At 36.9% G+C, this 10,487-nt stretch overlaps 1 pseudogene; it reads right to left on the reverse strand.

Annotated features, from left to right (window-relative positions):
- Positions 1–8,223: 8,223 nt before the first annotated feature.
- LOC140526122 (inosine-5'-monophosphate dehydrogenase 2-like) lies at positions 8,224–10,149 on the reverse strand (annotated as a pseudogene).
- Positions 10,150–10,487: the final 338 nt, after the last annotated feature.

The raw sequence follows: 10,487 nt of genomic DNA on the forward strand, positions 1-10,487 counted from the left end.
TTCTGGGGATTTTAATAACCCAAATATTCAATATGAGTTAAGAGCATAGGATGGCAAACTAGCATGGCATTGTCAAATTAGTAGAGGCATGGTGTTCATGATGAAGGAGATGATGCTCCTACTATACTCTACTCCAACATCTGGCCATATCTGGTATATTCTGTTCAGTTACAGGTACTGAATTTTAGACTGACCATGGAGAAATTTGATCATATTCAGAAAAGGCCATTATTTTAATGAGAGGAGTAGAATCCATGCCATTGAAACACTAGTTGAAGAACCCAAGGATTGCTAGTCTTAAAAAGATAAAATGGGGGAAAATAGTAGTTCTCTTCCAGTATTTGAAGGCTGTTCATGAAAAAGCACCTAGGAACAGTGAGTAATAGCATGATATAAGAAAGAACTTCCTAACATTTAGGAAGTGGAATAGACTTTGGAAGTTTCCCATTCCTGAAATGGGAACATTTACTAGAAAATGTTATAGAGAAAAAATTTTCAGATGAGGTATCTTTAAAAGCTGAGATCCTCAAATTCTGTCATATACATAAAAGATTATGCATGATAAAACTGTCAAGCACATTCAGATTCTTAAAGGATTGCACAGGAATATGGAATGATCTATTATGTATATGTCCTAGAAATTCCAATGTAACATCAAAAATATTACTTTCTTAACTGGTAGTAGAAATAGTTCAGCTTCAGTTTCCTATAAACACCTCCCTATGGACCCCTTCTACTGTCTGTCCTCAGGCAAAATTCCAACTTGAACTCTATATGCTATTTAAGTCAAAAGAAGTTTTTGCCTGAGTAAGAATGTTGATATTGGACCTAGTGACATTAAAAGATGTTTTCCTTTTTTTTTTTTTCGAAGGTTAAAGTGCCATATATTGTAGTGTGTTTTGCAATGCAGAGCTGAAAAGATAATTTTGCCTCAAGTCTCATACTAGCCTTTTCTGTCTCACAGATTCAAGAAGCAGGACTTTGTTTTATGATTTTTTATAAAGCTTATGAATTTGGTAAGCTGAGAAATCAGGAGACATTTTACTGTACTCTATTGATTATCTTTCTATGATCCACATGGTGAGTAAAAGTCATCTAGCAATGTTACCTATCCTGAATAGGAACCAAAATGATGATAAATGTTTAGAGGGAGAAAGCCCAGTATAGCTCTTCTAGTGACATGCAGTGAAATCTCTTAACAGTATAACAAAAACAAAAAACAAACAAGCAAAAAAACTTCATAGCATTACTTCCACACATTCCTGCATGCTCTACTCATCAGGAAAGAGCAGTGGCCAGGGAAATAGCAGGACAGTGCCAGACTTAACTTTTGAGAGGAGAGAGGATCTATGGCTTCTCAGTGATGGGGGTAGGTATGAGGACTCTGACTTCATACGACCATGTTCTGTTTGAACCCCAAATAGTCTTCCGTTTCTTTTGTTTCGGAGGAAACTGTCAGCTAAGGTTTGAAGAGAAACTAGTTCCTGTGGCAAGATCTTCTCTCTTACACAAGTGAATTTTATTTCATATAGGTTAAAAATAAGGTAACAATAATACCCACTACTGTTTCATTTTCTTTTGGTCTCTAATTTTTCTATCCAATGACACATCTACATGTCTTATAAAGTATCATATTTAGAAGTTCTCCACTTCTCAGAGTAGAAAATTCAAGGCATTTTAATGGAATTAGAATCTTCTCACTGTTTGAGGTTAATAAACCTCAAAGATTATCTCTATGTCTAGGTCAAATCTTCTGTAAAGTATTGATAAAAAGATAGATTGAAGTCTGGGCATCTACCCTTAATCTAAACTCATAATTCTAGCTATTTATGACTACTATTTTCCTTTTAAAAATGTTTGAAGATATTAAAGGTATATGAAGGGGTAATTTATTCTTTGAGGTCATTTAAAAGAAAGAACAGACATAGTTCAAGTCATAAGTTTCTTACCCTGTAACTGCAAATGGGAAAATTACAACATAAAAAAATGCAAAAACACAAAAATTAATCAGAAAAATAAAACACACAGCTCTTGTAATAAATTAGCCTCAATATAATATGAGAAAAATCATTTGTTGACATACTTTCCTAGAAAATGGGCTAATCTGACAATTTCATTTGTGCACATTCAGTTTTATTGTACAGAATGAGAAGAGATTTTCTGGGATGAAAATGGACTTTACAGAAATTCTATCAGTTGACCACCTGTTCTCTTCTCTATATGTGATCACAGACTCATCCAGAACTCCTGTTGTTCATTTATAGTACCTCACTTTGCATTTCAAGAGTTTCTGGATATTTATCAGACAGAAACATTTTTCCCAATCAGTACTGCTGTAGAGAATCATTATCTCTCACAAATGTTTAAGAATTAAGGCACTAAAGAAGATATAATTCCCTAAAGGTCATGACCACCTCCAAAGAGAAGCTGTCAAGTCCTGAATAAATCTCCTATTTAGATCTGTCTCACTGTGTCCCACATATCATAGTGATTTTTGAAGAAGAAAGAAAATCAGCAGGCACAGAGAAAAATGTTGTTAACATTAGATGAATGGAGGAAAAATGAAGAGATACATTTGAAATGGAAGATTAATAGGAAAAATTATGGGGATCATGGGAATATGGTGTCATCACAGGTCCCCTGTAAAAAATCCATTGGAATCTATCACCTCTAGACTTCCATATGCATATAAACCTACACCCATTTCTGTGGAGATCTTAGAATAAACAACATAGGGCAGATCTGGGACCAAATGTAAAAGGTGGAGCAATAGCAATTTCTGGGCAGCACTCCCTGTCCAAGCAAGACAATAGTTCAAACCTCCTCCCCAACTACAGCTGGTTACCAAAGCCAGGATTGGGAAGAAGCAGTCTTCAGACACTCTAGAGAAGTCCAGAACAACATTTTTTAGAACCAGCCTGAAGCTGGTCCATTCCTCAAAGAGTAGAAAGAAATTCCCATCCTAGTAAAGACAGGAACCTCAGGGCATTTCAGGCAAGACCTAATAAGATATCAGTGACCTCACTTAAGCTATGGGAAAGGTCCTAGGCAAAATCCTTGAAGTACTTCCTGAAGCCTATGGCAGGAGCCCAAAACAGTTGCAATTTCTAAGCCCAGAACCAAAGGCAAGGACTCCAGCTAGGACTCACAGAACCAATAGATCCCCAAAACTTATGACAAGAGGAAGCCCCAGCCAGAAGACATAAGTCTGTTGAATAAGGAGCCTATTATGGTTCATTAAGCTCCGAAATGGGCAGGCCCTTCCCATACTATTCAGGTCTTTTTTATGATCTAACTAAAGAAACATCCTACCAAGATGAGGAAATATAATTCAACAATATGACAAGAAATATCAAAATGAAATCCTCAAAAAGAGAAAATTTATGAAATAAACTTAAAAAAACTGCCCTGGAAAAATGTCAAGAAGAAACAATATAAGAATTTCTAGATCCTTCAAAAATTATGATCAGAAAAAAAAGTTTCTAGATACCAAAATTCAGGAAATTATCATTTAAAATTGCCTAGAATTCATAGAACTAGAAGGAAAACTGAAAATAGAAAGATTCCCTTGTCACCTTCAGAAAAAGAACCCCCAAATGAAAAATTCAAGGAACAAAATAATCAAAATTCAGATCTTCCAGATTAAAGGAAACAAATAGCCTAAGAAGTCAAAAAGAAGGAATTCAAATACCCAAGCCACAATAAAGATTAAATAAGACTCACTGTCACTATGAAGGAGAAAGAGCTTATAATATTATCTTCCAAATCAGTGGTGTCAAACTCAAGTAGAATTGGATCATTGTCGGCTACACGTTGATTTAGGACCTCTCAAATTAATATTATCAATATCATATTATATTTTATTGATTAAAGAACATTAATCATATTTTAATCTAGTTTGGGCTGCACTTGTGAATTTTGCAGACTACTGGCAGCGCACTGGCCATGATTTTGACACCTATGTTCCAAAAAAGATTTACAATAAAGAATAACCTATCCAGGAAAGCTGAGTATAGTCTTACAGGGGGAAATTGACTTTTAATACAATGGAGAATTTGTAAGCATTGTTGTTGAAAAAGGCCAGAACTGAGCAGTTATTTTAAAATAGAAACAGGGACACAAAGAAAAACACTGGAAAGAGCAAATATTTTTGTAATTAAAAGGGAATGTGTGTGAAATAATTTATTACATATAATTAGTAGGATAAGAAACAAATGTCTTTTCAGAATTTTAATAACTTTAAAGGTCATAGAGAAAAGTGAAAACGACAGAGAGTATGTCAATGCTTTTGTTCTGTTGTAATGGTCTTAGCATAAGACAAAAATAGGACGGACAGGATACTATACTGGGAAAAAGCAGGAAAAAAGAATTAAAAGAAATGACTATTGCATAAGAAAAGTATATGATAAAGATTATATAGATGTGAAGGAAAAGATGAGGGATACAGGCATTCTGTGAATATCACTTTCAACTGAATTTGAAAAAAAAGGAAGATTACTTGTAATTACAAAGCCCACCCCCATCCCCAATATGTACATATACACCCCACACACATGTACGCACATGCACACACAAATGTACATGTACACACTCAAATCTCAGTATAAAAATACGTTAAACTTAAAGGGGACATAGTAGGAGAGAGGGATGCGAGGTGGCATAGTGGAGTCTAATAGAGAGGGTAGCCTAGGTAGATCAAATAGTTCTAAAAAATTTTAATTATTGTACAGAGTACCTGAAGAGATGTTTATAAAGAATGGAAGAAAGTCTAAAAACTGGGATCATGGGTAGGATGCAGAGAAGAGTGGTAACAAAATGAAAAGTTGTTTTACTTATGAGATAACAAGGGTCAGGGAAGTCCCTTCTTTTCTACCTCTTCTGATTTGTAAATAGAGAGATGGCAGTAAAGAGAGAACAAAGTATAAAGGTCAAGATGGAGGGAAATGTACAACTAATGAGTATTATTGTGAATAGAAATGGCATGAATTATGAATGGACAAGCACTACAGAAGATCATAAAAAGATAAATGAACAATTTCATTTCTATAAAACTTTATTCATGTTTACATTTTAGTTACATAAAATTATATATTATAATTGTGCAAAGCACAAACAAATCTAATGTAATAAAATTAGTGGTAAGACATGCAACTTTGGGGGATGGGAGGGTAGAAATCTTTGGAAAAAGATTCCCTGATGAAGGCTTATCTCTAAGAGTGATAAGTAACATTCAAATTTATGAGAAAAACTGTCACTTCTCAACTCATGAATACTCAAAGGATTCAAAAAGTCAGTTCTTAATGGGAAAAAAATCAATCACATGAAAAAAGTTCTAAAGCATTAATGATCAGATAAATGCAAATTAAAGCAACACTCAGGTTCTACCCAATACCTATAAGATTGAGAAAAATGACAAAATAGAAAAATGACAAGATGTTGGAGTGGCTATGTGAAAATAGGTGTACTTTTGCACTATTCGTGTAACTATTAATTGGTATAGTCATTATGGAAAGCCATTTGGAAGTAGGCCTAGAAAACCAACAAATTGTCTATATCTTCTGATGCAGTTCTACCATTACTGAACCTAAACACCCAATTACGTCAAAAAAAGAAGGATTTGTTCCACATACCAAAAATATAGAATATATCTGTCTTTATCTATCTATCTATCTATCTATCTATCTATCTATCTATCTATCTATCTATCTATCTATCTATGTAGATAATATTTTATGGTCTTTTGTGGTCACCAGATTTGGAAACTAAGAATATATCACCTACTTGGAAGCAGTTAAAGAAAGTATAGCATATAAAAGTATTAGAATATCATTGTATCATAAGAAATATGAAATGTACAATTTCAGATAGAACTGCAAAGACCTTTATGAACTGATGCATATAAACATATAACAGAACTAAATATAGGTAGATAGATGGTTAGAGGGAGGGAGGGAAGGAAGGAAGGAGAGAGAGAAGAGAGAGAGAGAGAGAGAGAGAGAGAGAGAGAGAGAGAGAGAGAGAGAGAGAGAGAGAGAGAAGAGCAATATAAAGAAAAAAATCTTTGAAAGACTTTAGAATTCTGATCAGTACAGTGATATATCATCACTCCTCAAACAAAAAAAAACATTAAACACACCACTCATCTCCTGACAGAGACATGATTAAAAAGTACAAAGATACATATATTTGTGGGCATGGATGAAGTTGGAGTTTGTTTTGATGGTTTATGTGGATGTGTATGAGGAATTTTATATTTTGCTCATGGAAGTGACAGAGTAATAAGAAAAAACAATCTGAAAATTTTAAAAGTAAAAAAAGAAAAGTTTACTTAGAAAAAGTTATTAGAAAATTTGTAGTGTATGAGTTAAAACAGTTCCTAAAGAAAATTAATCTTCATAGAACAAAAGGAATCACTGTGGAATTGGATCTCTGGGGAATAGGTTTCTAGTTTGAGGAGACAATTTTTTTAAATATATGATTTTTTTATTTTTCAGTTCTTAGCATGCAATTCCACAAGAATTTGAATTAAAAATTTTCTCTGCATCTCTTCCCACCCCCCACCCCAGGACAGGATGCATCCCATCCACTTCTTCCTCCAGTCTTTCCACCCTTCTATCATGTACGCTTCTTCCATCCTCCTTCCCCTCTGTTTTTCTGTAGGGCAAAATAGATTTCTATACTCCATTGCCTGTATAGTTTAATTTCCTGTTGCATGCTAAAACAATTTTTAACATTCATTCTTAAAGCTTTGAGTTCCATATTCTCTCCCTCCCTCCCTATATACCCTCACTGAGAAAACAAGCAATTCAATATAGGTCATATACGTATAACAATGCAAAGAACTACCATAATATTTATGTTGTAAAAGACTAACTACATTTCCCTCTGTCCTATCTTTCCCTTCATTTATTCCATTCTGTCCCTTAACCTATCCTCCCAAAATAATGCTTGCTTCTGATTATCCCTTTCCCCAATTTGCTGTCCCTTCTATTATCTTCCCTCTCCTATCCCTTTCCCCCTTGCCTTCCTGCAGAGTAAAATAGATTTCAATATCCGATTGAGTGTGTGTTATTCCCTCCTTAAACAAAATCCCATGAGTGTAAGGCTCAATTATTTCCTTTTCCCCCTTTTCCCTCGATTGTAGCAGCTCTTTCTTTCTTCTTGTATGTGAAATGATTTGCTACATTCTAACTCTCCCTTTCTCTTACTCCTAGTACATTCCATTCAAGAGTAAATTTTATTTTTTAGGTATTCTCCCTTCATATTCAGCTCACCCTGTGCCGTCTGTCTACATACACACACACACACACATATTTAGATACACACATGTACATATACTCATCTACACACATGTAATATACACATACATAATAAACACCCATACTCACCTACATATATATTACCTCTAACTACACTAATACTGAAAAAGATCTCATAAGTTACAAATAACATCTTTCTAGGTAGGAATGTAAACAGTTCAATTGTAATGAGTTCCTTAAGGCTTCTCTTTCCTGTTTACCTTTTCATGTTTCTCTTGATTCTTATATTTGAAAGTCAAATTTTCTATTCAGCTCTGGTCTTTTTAGAAAGTATGCTTGGAAGTCCTCTATTTCACTGAGATTCCTTTTTTCCCCTGAAGTATTATACTCAGTTTTGCTGGGTAGGTGATTCTTGGTTTTAATCCTATCCCCTCTGACCTCTAGAATATCATATTCTAAGTCCTTCAATCTGTTAATGTAGAAGTTGTGAAAGCCTGTGTTATCCTGATTGCGTTTCCACAATACTTGAATTGTTTCTTTCTGGTTGCTTGTAATATTTTCTCCTTGACTTTAGAACTCTGGAATTTGACTACAATATTCCTAAGAATTTTCCTTTTGAGATCTCTTTCAGTGGGTGATCAGTGAATTCTTTCCATTTCTATTTTACCCTCTAGTTCTAGAATATCAGGGAAGTTTTCCTTGATAATTTCTTGGAAGATAATGTCTAGGCTCTTTTTTTCTGATCATGGCTTTCAGGTAGATCAATAATTTTTAAATTATCTCTCCTGAATCTATTTTGCCAAGTCAGTTGTTTTTCCAATGAGATCTTTCACATTTTCGTCAATTTTTTCATTCTTTTGATTTTGTTTTATAATTTCTTGTTTTCTCAGAAAGTCATTAACTTCTACCTGCTCCATTCTAATTTTTAAAGAACTATTTTCTTTTCTTTTTTTTTTTTGACCACTACATCCAGCTTTTTATTGAAAAACCTAGAGAGGGAGAGGTGAGAGGCAGTAAAAGCAAACAAGGCCACTTCTCAGAAGAGCCGCTTCTCATAACAATGGAGTCCATGGACACCTCCTTCCACCTGAGCAGATGATGTCCTCTTCTCAAATTTCAGCTCCCCTGAGTACATCATGGCTCTGACTTGTGTTAGAGTCTTGGCACCAATATCTTGGCAGGAGTGCTGGATGCCAGCAATCAAGTAGGGGACAAACTTGTGGATGGACATTTTGTCCTGCAAGGCCCCAGACACTCCCTGAGCCACTTTGATTTTGTCTGCTTCACTGAAGTAATGGTTCTGGCTACCCAGGTTCTTGTCCATGGTATCCAGAGAGCTCACCCCCCGGTATTTCTTTAGCCGGATCCCATCACAGAAGTACTCACCAGGGGCCTCTGTGGTGGCTGCCAACAGAGAGCCCATCATCACTGTGAAAGATCCAAGGGCAAGAGCTTTGGCAATGTGGCCTCCATTTTGGATGCCACCATCTGCAATGACTGGGACACCAAAGCACAGTGTATATTCTGAAACCTTGTATACAGCTTTTGCCTGAGGCCACCCACATGCCAGCACTTCCTGTGTGATGCAGATGGAGCCACTGCCCATTCCAACTCACAGAGCGTCCACTCCAGCTCAATGAGGTTTTTTGCCTGTGCAGCTGTCACCACATTGCCACTGATAACCTGAAGATTATTGTATTTCTCCTTGATGTACTTGACTATGTTAATTTGGAAAATGGAGTTTCCTTGGGAAGAGTCCAGCACGACCACATCAACACCAGCCTGGGCCAGCAAGTCAAGTCTATATTTGTCATCCTCATGGGTACCAATGGCTGCCCCACACAAAAGTTGCTTCTTGGTGTCCTTGGATGCCAGGGGATAGTCTCGATTCTTCTTCAGGTCCGTGTGGGCAATGATGGCTACTAGATCATCATCCTCATTTACAATGGGCAGCTTCCCTTTCTTGCTCCGTTGCAAGATTTCATTGGCTTCTTTTAGTGTGACTCCTGCAGGAGCCACCACGAGATTCTCTCAGCTGGTCATGATCTTGCCCAGAAAATGGTCATGTTCCTCCTCTTTGAGAAAGTCAAGAGGAGATGATGCCCACCAGGTGTCTGCACATCTTGCCATTGTCCATTATTGGGATTCCACAGAAGCCATGCCTTGCCTTGCCTTCAAACATGTCTCTGACCTGATCTTTGGGGCTCAGGACCACAGGGTCAGTGATGAAGCCCTGCTCATATTTCTTTACTTTGCCCACTTCATTGGCCTGGGTGCAGTTGTGATGGATAAAGCCAATGCCTCCCATCAGTGTCATGGCGATGGCCATCCTGGCCTCTATGACCGTGTCCATAGAGGACACAGCAGGGTGGTCTTGAGGGTTATCCTCTTGGTCAGCACCGAGGTCAGGTCCACTTGGCCTGTGGTGAAGTCGATGTAGCCTGGGAGGATGAGGAAGTCATTGTACGTCAGCCCATCCTCACAATTGAAGAGCTGCTGCGCCATGAGCCCATTGTCTGGAATGTAACAAATGTCCCTGCTGATGAGATAGTCTGCCATGGAGGGGACAGGATGAGGAAGGGGAGGAGGAGGCTGGCTGGGCCAGGATACTGGGAGAGCCTCAAAGCACTGAGTGGGTTGGATGCTGCTCCCGCAGAGCTGAAAGAACTATTTTCATGGGTGAGTTTTGAATTTCCTTTTCCATTTGGACAATTCTGCTTTTTAAAGCATTCTTCTCCTCACTGGTTTTTTGGACCTCTTTTGCCATTTGGGTTAGTCTATTTTTAAAGGTGTTATTTTCTTCAGCATTTTGGGGGATCTCCTTTAGCAAGCTGTTGACTCACTTTTCATGATTTTCTTGCATTGCTCTCATTTCTCTTCTCAATTTTTCCTCAACCTAGCTCATTTGATTTTCAAAATCCTTTTTGAGCTCTTCCATGGCCTGAGACCACTGCATATTTTTTTTTGGAAGTTTTGGATATAGAAGCCTCTAATTTGATGTCTTCCTCTGATGGTGTGCTTTTTTCTTCTTCATTCTAAAAGATGGAAGAAATTCCTCTTCATCAAGAAAGAAACCTTCTATAGTCTTATTTTTCCCCTCTTTTGGGAATTTTCCCAGCCAGTTACTTGACTTTTAAGTACTTTGTGAAGTGGAGGATATACTCTGGGGATCTCTAAGTTCTCAGTTTCTCCAAGGTGGCACAATCAAGGGAGAGGGGTTTACTCTTC

The sequence above is a fragment of the Notamacropus eugenii genome, chromosome 1 (assembly GCF_028372415.1).
Source record: "Notamacropus eugenii isolate mMacEug1 chromosome 1, mMacEug1.pri_v2, whole genome shotgun sequence".
Classification (NCBI taxonomy): Eukaryota; Metazoa; Chordata; class Mammalia; order Diprotodontia; family Macropodidae; genus Notamacropus; species Notamacropus eugenii.